The sequence below is a fragment of the Pteropus alecto genome, unplaced genomic scaffold, assembly GCF_000325575.1.
Source record: "Pteropus alecto unplaced genomic scaffold, ASM32557v1 scaffold110, whole genome shotgun sequence".
Taxonomy (NCBI): domain Eukaryota; kingdom Metazoa; phylum Chordata; class Mammalia; order Chiroptera; family Pteropodidae; genus Pteropus; species Pteropus alecto.
This window is the reverse complement of record NW_006431920.1, coordinates 12,833,009-12,845,768: the sequence shown is the minus strand read 5'-3', so window position 1 is coordinate 12,845,768 and position 12,760 is coordinate 12,833,009. Positions and strand designations below refer to the sequence as shown.

General features: G+C 35.1%; 1 long non-coding RNA gene across 1 annotated transcript in view; it reads right to left on the bottom strand.

Annotated features, from left to right (window-relative positions):
• Positions 1-5,042: 5,042 nt before the first annotated feature.
• Positions 5,043-12,760, bottom strand: part of LOC112475398 — a 36,058-nt gene continuing 28,340 nt past the window's right edge. The window contains exon 2 of the long non-coding RNA XR_003044709.1: positions 5,043-8,862. This is a non-coding gene — a long non-coding RNA (uncharacterized LOC112475398). The remainder of the gene's footprint in view (positions 8,863-12,760) is intronic.

The window sequence follows — 12,760 nt, the reverse complement described above, 5'->3', positions numbered from 1 at the left end:
GAGTAACATCTCATTTCTTGCATTTACACCACTTTCCATGTTTTCATCATAGCCTTATTCAGCATCAATGATAATTGCCCACTCCTGAGGTCATCCTTGATTCTCCTTTTTCTCCCACACTTCATATCTAACACATCATCAAATACTGTCAATTAAGCCTTTCTACAACCTTCACCACTACCCCCTTGTCCAAGCTTCCAATTATCATGTACTATCTGGAATACCACAACAGCCCCAACTGTCTCCCTACCTCCTTTGCCTATAGCTAATTGTCTACATAGAAGCAACAATGATATTTCTAAAAACTCAAATATGTATATATCAATCCATTGTCTGAAACCCTCCAATGGTTTCCTCAAACACACGGAGTACATTTCAAAATCTTTATGGAGGCTTATAAGGTCTTGCATACTTTGGCCCTGGCTATTCTATCTCCTCGACCTTATCTCTTGTCAATCTTCCCTTCATTCTCAATGGTCCAGTCACACTGGATTCCTTGGCATTCCTCCAATATGTCAAGCACGTTCTTGCCCCAAAGCATTTGTACTTACTGTTTTTTATCTGCCTGGAATGTTCTTTCTCCATATCGCCTGCACATACCCTTTCTCTCTCTCTGCTGTCTCTTAGCTAAACTTTTGACTTTAGCTAATGTCCTTTTGCAATATTTTTTCCTTCTCTTCATTGCCTTTTTACTATTCAATCCATTCTCTACCTATTGCCACTGACTAGTTACCTGTCTAAAGCACAAATCTGATCAGCTCCTCTTCTACTATAAAGTCTTTCAGTAGTTATTACTGTCTATAAAAAGAATTATACTTTTATGACCTTAACAATCTGATCCTAACTCTTCTTTTGGTCTGTTCATCCTCCATTTCTCAATCTTTACTTTATAATTCAGCCACATGAACCCAATAATTTTTCTCTTTACTTGCCACACACTCTTACCTCTTTTCCTTGACTCATATATTACATCCTACCTGCCATGCTTTCACTTTTGTCCTGGGGAAGTTCTATGCCAGGAATTCATAGTAAGAAGTGAGTACGAATAGTGTTTATAATAGAAGAAAGACTTAAATCAGGTGTTGAAGAAGGAATAGTAGATAAATAAGAGGGAAGAAGGAAGGCCTTCTTAATAGAGTGACACTTGACAAGGCAAAGAAGTCAGAGTATAGTTCCTGAAGGCATCATTCCTTCAGATTTGCTGAGACTATTAGAGAACGCACAATAGAGACATGTGAAAATAAGAATAGCGAAATGGCGTGGATGAAACCCAATTACAGAAGTCAGGCAGAGCCATGGGAAAGGGGCTTGAACTGACCAAGGTTTCACAGAATATTATAAGAATTAAATAAAATGGTATATATAAAATTGCTAGCACATATTGGTCACATAAGGATCCTTCAATTTGTAAGTGTTGTAGTTAGCAATAAAGATTTATTGCAAGTTTATGATAAAGGTAACAATGAGAGCAAAGTTCTCCAACTGGAGTGGGTGAGAAATCTCCGTCCCAAGGCAAACACCTCTGAACCAAATCCATTTTTATGGATTTAATAAAATGACTTAAATCTTTTTCAAATATAACCGGTTTTATGTTTAATTAAACTAATAGACATTAAAGGATAGTCTTATGGGTTTTCTTCTTTCTGGGATGGTTTTAGGTTTGCAAACATATCATATAAAACATGATCTTGAACATGATTTATAATTTGCTTGAAATGTACTCATGAACCAATGAGTGAATTTAACTATGCCAGGTACTCTTTCACTGCAAACCAAATAGATCAGTCTAATCTTATACCTTGTGACAGAAGAGTAAAGATGTGTATTTAACTCCAAACTACTGCATTATAAATGTCTTCAAGATTTAAATATAAGAAGTGGCAATATTCTTTCATCAGTAAAACTTAACTGTAGAGAGCTCAAGTCATGACAAATGGTATGTCTTAATGGATTGAAGGACATTTTCTGTGAACCATGTTGTATATAAGAAATATAATACGAGTGCTGGCAATGTGTCTGGTATGTCTACATTAAATTAGGGTCCCACTACAGCCTTCAGACTTTAGAGACTTGTAAATCTCCAGTATGTGACTTTCATTTTTTTGAAGAAGCTGACTTTATAGTTCTCTTGAGTACTATGATTTTTGTATTACAAAGAGTGACCCACCAAGTAAAATTAGAATGTTTTGAAATGTTTAGTGGGTGATTGGTTCTTGAGAGCTGCAAAAATAAAACTTGCCCTGCCTAAGAGAACATTGGAAATTTGAAATTTCATTTATGATTTTGTCGGCTAGAAAGTCAAAGATGATAAATGCACAGTGATAGCTCAAGTCCTTAATTGTTTGTTTAGAGACAATAGAAATCTAAAGAAACAAGACAGGTTGATATTATTTGGAGCTTCTTTTTGTTGAACTTTCTGAAGTATATAGGCTCTCAATTCCTCCTAACCTGTTTTCTATTCATTGGACGGTTGGTCATCCACATAATAGTATCCTTCTCTCGCTGACTCAAACTTTATAGAAACTATCTGTGCCAGGATTGGCTACATAGTTTTCAGGGCCTGGTATGATGCAAAAATACAGGTCCCCTCGTTTCTAAGAAAGAAATTTTAAAAGGGAGACAGCAGAGCGTTAAACCAAGTCTGGATCCCTTCTGGCACAGGGTCCTGCGACACTAAACAGGTTGCATGTCCAGGAAGCCAGGTCTATCTAGTCTATAGTTAAACAGCAGTAAGAGGACCCAGCCTCACCATTTCACACACCAGTTACCTAAGTATATTCAGTAGTTTACACACCAGTTACCCAAGTATATTCAGTAGTTTGATTAAATTATACAGCAGTACTTAACAAACATTGCCTCCTGAACTCCTTAAACTCCATTCCAATTTCTTCCAGCAAATAAGCACTGATATTTTTCTAATTATAAAAATTAATTAAATCATTCATATTTTGCTCTTTATTATTTCTGTGCAAGAGAAGACTGCCATAAATGTTGTGTATTTATGAAGTGCTTTTCTAGATGCTGATGATACAGCAGTGAACAAAGTAATTCCTTTGCTCTTATAGAGCATATATTCTAATGGGGTTAGTTCAAACTTCAGCAAAGACCTACGTAATTATTATTTTTAAAAGAATCTATAACTAGAAGAGCCTTTTGAAAAAAAAAATAATTGTGCTTTCAGCTTCTATGAGCTTAATTAGTGTTGGGCAAAAACAAAAACAATTTTTTGTTTGTTCTGTCCTTTTTTGGAGGATGAACTGTGATGATCTAAGGCAATTCGACTCAGTAAAAATCCTTTAATTAATTTGTATCATTCAGTGAGTTTATTTAAAAAAAGCAGGACATTTTTCATAAGAAAATGTATGAGGACTAGGAAATTTTATTATAATTTTCCTTTAAACATGTTAATAACTATTTTGTATTATTTATTTTATTTTATTGATTTCAATTACAGTTGACATTTACTATTACATTAGTTTCAGGTGTACAGCACAGTAATTTGACATTTATATAACTTACAAAGTGATGTCCCTAATAAGTCTAGCACCCACGTGGCCTCATACATAGTTATTACAATATTATTAACTATATTCCTTATGTTGTACTTGACATCCCCATGGCTATTTTTTAATTACCAATTTGTACTTCTTAATCCCGTCACCTTGGCACCCAGCCCTCCAAACTCCCTTCTGGTAATCATCAGGTTTCTCTCTGTATCTATAGGTCTTTTTCTGTTTTGTTTGTTTATATATTTATTTATTTTTAGATTCCACATGTAAGCAAAATTATATGGTATTTTTCTTTCTCTGTCTGACTTATTTCATCAAAAAAAAAAAATACCAAGGCATAAATTCAACCAAGGAGATAAAAGATCTGTATTTGGAAAATTATAAGACTGAAGAAAAATTGAAGAAGATATAAATATACAGAAGCATATACTGTGCTCATGGATAAGAAGAATTAACATTATTAAAATGTCCATACTATCCAAAGCAATCAATAACTTTTTTTTATTATCATTCTTTGGTTGTTTTCTTCCTGTGATTTATGTCCAATTGTTAGGTAAGTTTTCCTGTTTTTAATAATGTCCTTCTTTTGTAGTGACCATATACAAAGAAACAAGAATTAGAAACAACCCCAATTTCTACAGCATTTTACTGCAAAATTGACTTTATGCATATGGTCATCTTGTTTCCGCAGGAATTTATTTTTAATAAAGGATCTATTTAACTCTCATTTAAGGAACTACAAATAGTCCCCCAAAAGACTGCTGACCACAGTCTGAAAATATGAAATGTTCTTTGGAGGGTTTTGGGTGTGGAGTGAGACACATTTTCATAATATTCAGTATGTCATCATCAAGTAATGTTTACAAACCCCAACACCCTGGGGATGTGTGCAAGGTTTAGCAAGCAGATGTTAGCAGTCAAGGAAAAATTATGACTGCTGCCTGAAAATATTCCCTCTTGCCTATCAGTTACATACAAGATTGTCAAGATTTCTTCTTTTTGGTGTGTATAATTTGCCTAGTTTAGAGAACGGCTAATCTAAAAACAGATTTGGAAATTGCTAAAAGAAATCCTCCATAAATGGCCATCTAAGAACCTCTTGTCCATTTTTTATGACAGATTTTTCTATTGGAAAATAAAAAACCTAGTTGTGGGTACTCTACCTTATATTTCGTTTAACATAGTACTTTTTAAAACTCCAGACTTTCCATCCTGCTTCTCCACTTCTGAATATTGTTATTAAAAATGCTAATTGTATCACATAGCAACTTCAAACACATATTAACTTCACATTTTTAGAACTCACATCCTTTTAGTGCAAGGAGATAAAATAAGGTCTTTGCCTTGATGTATTAATATTTAGTGATCAAATCTTCCCTTTTCTAGCTAAAGTATAAGGGGTTTTGAAGCAAGTTGAGGCGGTCTTTCCAGAAGAGCAAGTTAGAACTATTGGCTTTAAAATGACAAACAAAATTTAACTATAACATGATATTGCTTGTGGACAGTCTTAATAGACAATCGGATCCAATAAAATAAGCGGCAACCAATGGGTACTTTTACTTTTGAAAGAGTTTTGTCGTGAAGAGTAATTTTGATTGAATCTTTTTTGGGTGGGGGAGGAGTTCCTTCTTCATATATGAGAAAAATCTCAGGAATAGCAGAATTTAGTAATAGACATAAGGTTCTGAGTGAAGATCACTTGATGTTAAAAAATTGCCATGGCTTTCAATATTGAGTTTTACATTGATGAGCACTTATTTAGCATGTGAATGGTAATGGTCTTTCTCTCTCTCTCTCTCTCTTTTTTTATACATCCTACCTTTAAAAAAAAAAATTGTGAATCTTTAGCACCTGTAACGGAAAAAGAAGTTAGGGAAGAGAAAAATCAAATTTGAAAAGTAATCAGATATACCAATGGAATAGGACAGTAAAGCTAGAAATATACTCAATTGCATCTGGAAACTTAGTATATTATAATATTTAGAATATGAGACTAAATGATGAAATTGGCATTTTAAATAAATGCAAGAAAGCAGAACTTTTTGATAGGTGACTAGAGAGCCAAATCTAAAAGATAAATTTGCATTCATTCCTCACATCATACATGAAGAAAAATTCCAAATAAATTAGTAATCTACAGGTAAAAAATAAAATCATACATATCTTTGGAGAATATTAGAATGAATCCCTTTATAAATTTTTATACTATAATTTAAAAACATATAAACAATAAGAAGTTAATGGCAATTTGACTGCATTTTAAAAATCTTTGTCTAAAAATAATACATGCAAAGTAAGAAGACAAATTGCAAATATTATATTTGCACCTTATATCACAGACAAAGGTTTAATACCCCTAACAAATTAAGAGCACCTGAGGAAAAAAAGGCCAACCACTTGATTGAAAAATGAGTAAGAGATATGAGCAGACCTTTCACCAATAAAAAAAATGCAATGACCCATAAACATATAAAGGATGCTAAATCAGACTCTCAGTAGGAGAAATACAGGTTGAGAAAAAAAGTATTTCTCACCTATCAGATTGAGAAAAAAAATCAAAACTTTGACAGAATACACTATGGATGCCATTAGGAAAACAGACGCTCTCATAAGCTGGTAGGGAGAATGCAAAATGGCATTCTTATTGACAGAAATTTGATAATAACCAGGAAAAAATACATTTTCTTTATTTTTTGACTCACCATTTTTCTGAAAACTATCCCAAAGATATACTGGCAAAAACATAAAATGAGTAATAGACTATTTATTGCAAGAGAATTCGTAAGAACAAAAGGTTAGAAACAATCCAAACTCATAAAATATTTCTCCTACGAAATTCTGTTTTAATGCAGTAAGAACAACGGATATGAATGAATGAAGAAGAGGTGGATCCAATTGCCCATACATACTAATGACTAGTGGTTAGAAAAAATGTTTTATCTCTCAGGTGCTTAGAGAAAAAAAAATGTTTAAATGTAAATTATTACATTTGGATGGGTGGGGTGAGTTTATGGAATCCAAAACATCTCTGAAACCCAAATTTGTGCAGATCACAAATAAGTTTCTTTGGGACCCAAAATAACTGGATTTCAAAAGTGAAGTGATTCTAATAAGCAAAAGTAAATATTCTAAGAGAAGTAGCCATGTGCTCACGGATGCCCACACTCTGATATCAACTTCATCTTGATACCAAGGAAGAGAGTGGATTTTTCAGCAAAGAAAGCACGTTTACCTATGGCCTGCCATGAGAACTCTGCATCTCTGATTTGGACAAGGCCACAATTATCCAACACTTGCCCACATCCAGAATGGGCCAGGCACACTGCTGGCTGACCATCAGGAGCCTCAGCTGCTTGGTGGGTTGGCAGTCGGGGAGAAGCCATGCCGATTTGTCCATTTAGCAGAACACCCAGGAGGTGGACTCTTTCACTCTGGCTTGTGAATAATAGGAAGTACAATTCAGGCTCTTGAAAGCCATGCAGGGCTGCTTCCCGAGCCATGATCTCTTTCTTTATCTTTATTGATTTATGTCCATCTGCTGAGTGAGGTGAATGAACTGGCTTTGGCCTGGCCACTGGATATTATTAGTTCCCTAAATGCAAAAAGTTTTACTTTCATCATAAAATGAGGAGAGGTTTGAGAAATATAGCTGGATATGTGTGAGTACACAGATCCCAAACATGTGGTCATGACATAAGCATGGGTCCCAGACAGGCAGGTGATGACATGCTCAGAAGTCATTATGTTGAGAACAGATCTGATCTTACTAAACTCTTGTTTCTCTGACTCGGGCCTCTCTTCCCTTTGCTGTGATGGGAAGACCTTAACTGTCTGTGCTCACCTCTACATTTTCCTCTGCCTGGCATGCAAGTGGAAATCCAATTAATAAAAATTAGTTTGATGGGGAGAAAAAACTAGTTTTATGCCTGAGAATGAAAACGACATGTAAATGTAAGGATGCAGGCTTACAGAAAAAAAAAAAAAAAACCAACAACAAAAAAAACATGTTAGTTCTGCTGCAATGCACATTGGAAAATATGATGAGCTCTATTATTCAAAAAAATAATCTCCAAGCCAATTTTTAAAAAGTAAATGAGAAGATTGATTTCTGGTTAATAATATCGGAGATTATTTTCAAATTTCTCATGGTTAAAATAAATATTATTTTTAAAAATCATTTAAGTGTCAGATTGGTACAGCAAGTATCTTGACAACCAGTTCCAAATTTGCTCTTTCCTTAAGAGAACAGATACTGTAATTGCCACATCCTTGGGGGTAGGTAAAGAGATCTCTGTCTGGTCTCTTTCAATTTAGTAGGTTGACCTTATTTTAAAAGTTACCTGAATTGCTTCAATCAGAAATTTCGTCAAGGCCAGCCTCAAAAATAGACACAATTGGTAATTAACAATGTCACATTATCCTAGAATTGTTCAAAAGAATTCCAGTTTGCCCCTGCTTCTTCCTGCACATACTTGATGCCCCAAATCCTATCATCTAAGCTTCATCCTGTTTGCTTAAAATTCTGATCTTTGTCAAAACTTTAATACCAGGTGAAAGACTAACATTTAAAACTGTAATGGTATTTCTAAAATAGACCCACGGGAATTCTCATGTGTATCTTTTTACATTGTTGTAATGTTACTTTTGCAATCATATAATATTTTTATTAGCTATAAAGTCACAACTCTTTTGCACTGGTCATTGGGATCATTTCTTGAGAAGTGAGATTTTTTTCTTTTAAAGATTTGTGCATTTTTGAAGTTTAGAAACACAGAGCTGCATGCCAGTGTTGATGGGTGAGGTCTAATGGCAGGTCTTTTAGGAGGAAGAAGGTCTCAGTGAGAAAAACTGATGCAAGAATGATGAGGATAGCAAAGACAATTTCCCTCCTTTAGCCTTTTGAAGTAGAGCTAGGTTCTCTGCTGCCGACGGTGGGCAGATAGTCCACAGCAAGCTGAGCTAAGAGCAAAACCAAGAATGAATGTAGGACACAGGGTGGGGACTAAAGCTAGGAGTGAAGCCATCAGCAAAAGCCTGGAAGCAGTTCCTTGGCATTGTCTTTCTTTTAAAAAAAAAAAAAAAATTATTCATGCTGATTCTCTTTTAGCAAGCTGTTTATCTTGGGACTTCTGCACAGCAAACTGAATGGAACGTGGGGCCAGGAAGATGGAAAAGCTGAATCACCGAAGGTTGTGTCACTGGATCACGATCAAACAAAAAAGTACAGTAATGTCCGAGTTGAGAGGCCACAGAGTTGTCAGGCTTCTTGCTCACACCTTTGGCGCTCAGATGATTCATTGTCCTCAGTTCTATCTCAGACATGCACTCCATGACCCAGGACTTCTGATCAGATCTAAAAGGAAAGGTTTCACACTTTTAAATGGTCTTACTCTTCTCCCTCCTTCTTACTTCCTTGGGGATTTAGAATCTTACTGTTTTCATGTCATTTTTTTCTTTTTAAGCATGGAATTATTACGTAAGTTACCTTTGTCTTCAAATTTTAATTGAGATTATAAGTGAACCTGGGTGTCTTATGACTCTCCCTTTTTTCCCTCTAACATACAGAAAAAAATGGCCTTCAGGAAAGACCTATTACCCAATGACTCTTCACTTCTGCCTACAGTGGCTCTTAACTTCTGTACCATTGACACCTGAGGATATCTAATAGAGCCTACGGACTCCTCCAGATGATGTTTTAAAATGCTTTAAATAAAACACATAGAATTACATAAAATCACAAAGGAAGCCAATTACATTGAATTACAGTTTTCAGAATATTAAAACACCAAGTTATTAATGTAGCAATATATGTGGTTTTTTTAGTGGCAGATTTCATGACATTGTAATTTCAAAATGGTGATGAGATTAAGTGGTCAGTGAAGGTGTCTACAACTATCGAATGCGATGTAAAAATATCTGTGATTTCTATTTCTGATGAATCGTAGTTGAAGTCACTGTGGTTTGTTGCTTACATTATAATTGAAGGAAATCATAAATTTCACTTTGAGGTTAGTGAAAATAAAGATGTCTCTTTTTTTCTTTTAAATCCAAGTTCACAGACTCTGAATTCAATTCAAAGACTCCAGATCAAGAAGCCCTGACGGACGATTTGATGCAATATCGGACCTGATCAATTTCTTTGTAGGCTACTTATGAGGACAGATTTTGTATGGAAGATTCAACTGAACTTCTCAAATTCTCTCCCCACCCCATTTTTTTCCCATATTTTAATTTTTTTATATGCAAAAGTATACCTAAGCAAACTTTGCTATTATGCCAGAGATTGGCAAGATTAATTTCAGTCATGACTTTATTTCCTTCTATTCTCTGGATGTGTTAAACATCGGAGAGGCTGGGATTGGTACTGCTGCCTCAGCCAAAGGAACTGAACAGCCTCTGTCTTGGGGCTTGGTTTTCTCCTTCCTCTGGCAACTCTTTAAGCAAGGAGAGTATATACCACGCCATTCCCACACGTTTATATAGTTTTTCTTCAAAGGATTTCTTGAAACAGATGTTGCCTTTCCACGAGAGAAGCCTCTGGATGCTCTTCCACAGAGAGTAGATCGTGTTGTTTCTGACTGCATTTTGGGGAACAAAATCCAATTCCACCGATGATGGTTTTTCCGTTGGAATTCTTGGCCATAGGCATAAAGCATATGCCCACCTAATTTCATTTTCAGTCTTCCCAAGAATCTATTTTGAGTATATTTACTTTACATTTCTATTCTTAACCATTCTTATAAATTCAAACATTGTTTCACTTATTTACTCATGGTTAGTAAGAAAAGTTCTCTTAATAGCTAGATATTGGCTAGATGCCTGCCACTGTGCAAGCCAGAGGCAAAGGAAGGAAAAAACACCCTGAAGAAGACAGGCAAATGAATTCTTGAATGTTATAACTATACAAAGTTTATCCTAAGGAATCCAGGAATTTAAAACATTTAACAAATGCAATGGATACTGTAATTATACATCAAAAAGAAAAAAAAAACAAACAAACATTTCACCAAAATATATACCTTGCATATAAAGTGGATATTGTTATTGTTAATTAAAAGTACTGCTACATTTTCTTTTAACCTTGACTCAAAGTCAGTGTTGTTCTTCATTGTGGATGTGGGTGTTGCTTCATGTAGTGTATATTACTTCATGCCATGTCTTCGTGCCATGACTTGCAGGCTGTTGACATTCAGAGATGATATGTCCTCTTGTTCTACACTATTTTAGTTGGACAACATGGAGAGACTTGCCAAGGGTGTGCTGGTAAATGTTTAACAACTGATTCTCCAGGGAAAATAAAGGCCAGCTTTGTAGCATTTGCCAATTTCTGTGGTGTAAATCCTCCCACCATAGATGATTTCAGGCTACCAAAATGACTTCACTAAACCCAGAGTTGGGAAAAGATGAGTACAAGTGGCTCTTATAACCCAAGGCAAACCAGCTTTAGCTGCTCACCCTAGAGTCATTTATTCCTTAGGGCTGAGAGCTGTAATTGTCCATATCTGGAGTTGTTTTCTTCTTCTGTTTACATTCAGTTCATACAGCAATATTACAGATAACAGCGAAAGAGTAAGATAGATGATGGTAGATAGATGATAAACAGACAGACAGATAGAAAGATGATAGATGGATAGAGTATCCAGATGAAAGCTCTCTCCCTCTGACACCCTCTCTCTCTCTCGAAGCTGATTTCTGGGACTGCAGTTTTGGTAACGGCATTATATAGCCTTATTTTAAGCAAATCTATGTTCTTTTTTAATGTTCATTGCTACTGATGTCACCTACTAAATGACTCCAAAAGCTAAATGTGACATCTGTTAGACATTGAAGTCTTACACCTACATAGATCCAAGTCTCACACCAACGTTCTGCAGGCCACATATGTTCCAGTTAATTAAGGAAGCCATAAAAAAATTTCTTCCAATGAAGCGAGATCTGTGGCTCTTTATCAGACTTTATGAAAGTATTACCTAGAATGAGATATTCTTGAAGCAGAAACATTTCATCTTTAAAATACTTTTCACACACTACAATCCTATAGTTGAAATCAGGGTACATTATGTCTACAAAACTCCCCCAATCTATTCAATCTACATAAAGGAAAATGGTGTTGATGTAACATGGATCTACATTGGCTCTTAATGCTTACCGCATCCTTTTCTAAATGTTTATAAACTCTCTATTCTCATCATATAAAAAATATGATGACCAATGGCTTCTAAAATCCAACTCTTTTTTCCCTTCTTTGAAAACTAGAACTGCCAGGGGCTAAATGATTAAGTTGCCCAATTATCCTCTTTTTCCTCATTGACAAAACATGAGCCTGGACTCTAAGATCTAAGTGTACATTGTATATTGAGATACAATTCACATACCATATAATTCACCAATTGAAAGTGTACAATTCAATGGTTTTTAATATATTCACAGAGTTGTGTGATCATCAGCACCTTCAATTTCAGAATATTTTTATCATCCCTAAAAGAAACCTTGTACTCATTAGTAGTAACTTCTTATTCTTCCCTTCCCATGGGCTCAGAGAATCACTAATCTATTTGTCTCTATAGATTTGGCTATTGAGGACATTTCCTATAAATGAAGTTATACAATTTGTGGTCTTTTGTAATTGGTTTCTTTCATTTAGCATTACAGTTTCAAAGTTTATCCATATAGTACCATGTATCAGTACTTCATCTCTTTTTGCAACATTATTTGCAAAAAAATTTCCCTGAAAAAGATTGTCTTTTCTCTTACTTGTTGGTGTCCTTTGAGCAGAACAAACGTTTTAATTTTGATAAAGTCCAATTTTTAAGAAATATTTTCTTTTGTTGCTTGTGCTTTCAGGGCCATTTCTAACAATCTATTACCTAATTCAAGGCCACAAAGACTTACGCCTATGTTTTCTTCTGAATTTTACAGGTTTAGTGTTTACATTTAGGTCTCTAGTCTGTCCTGTATTAATATTTTTTTAATATAGTGTGCATACGGTTTATTCTTTTAGATGTGGATATCCAGTTATCCCAGCAATATTTGTTGAAAAGAGCATTCTTTCCCCCATCAAAGTGTCTTGGCACTCTTGTTGGAAATCAGTCGACCATCGAGTCAAATCTTGATTTAAGTATGTGGAAGACAAGAAACTCTAGGTCATCACTCAACTAGTAGCAATTCAACTTTCTTTCCAGTTCTCCAGGTATCATTCTGGGTGACTAGAATCTGCATGGCACCAAGCGTGGAGCTACAGAGCCATGCAT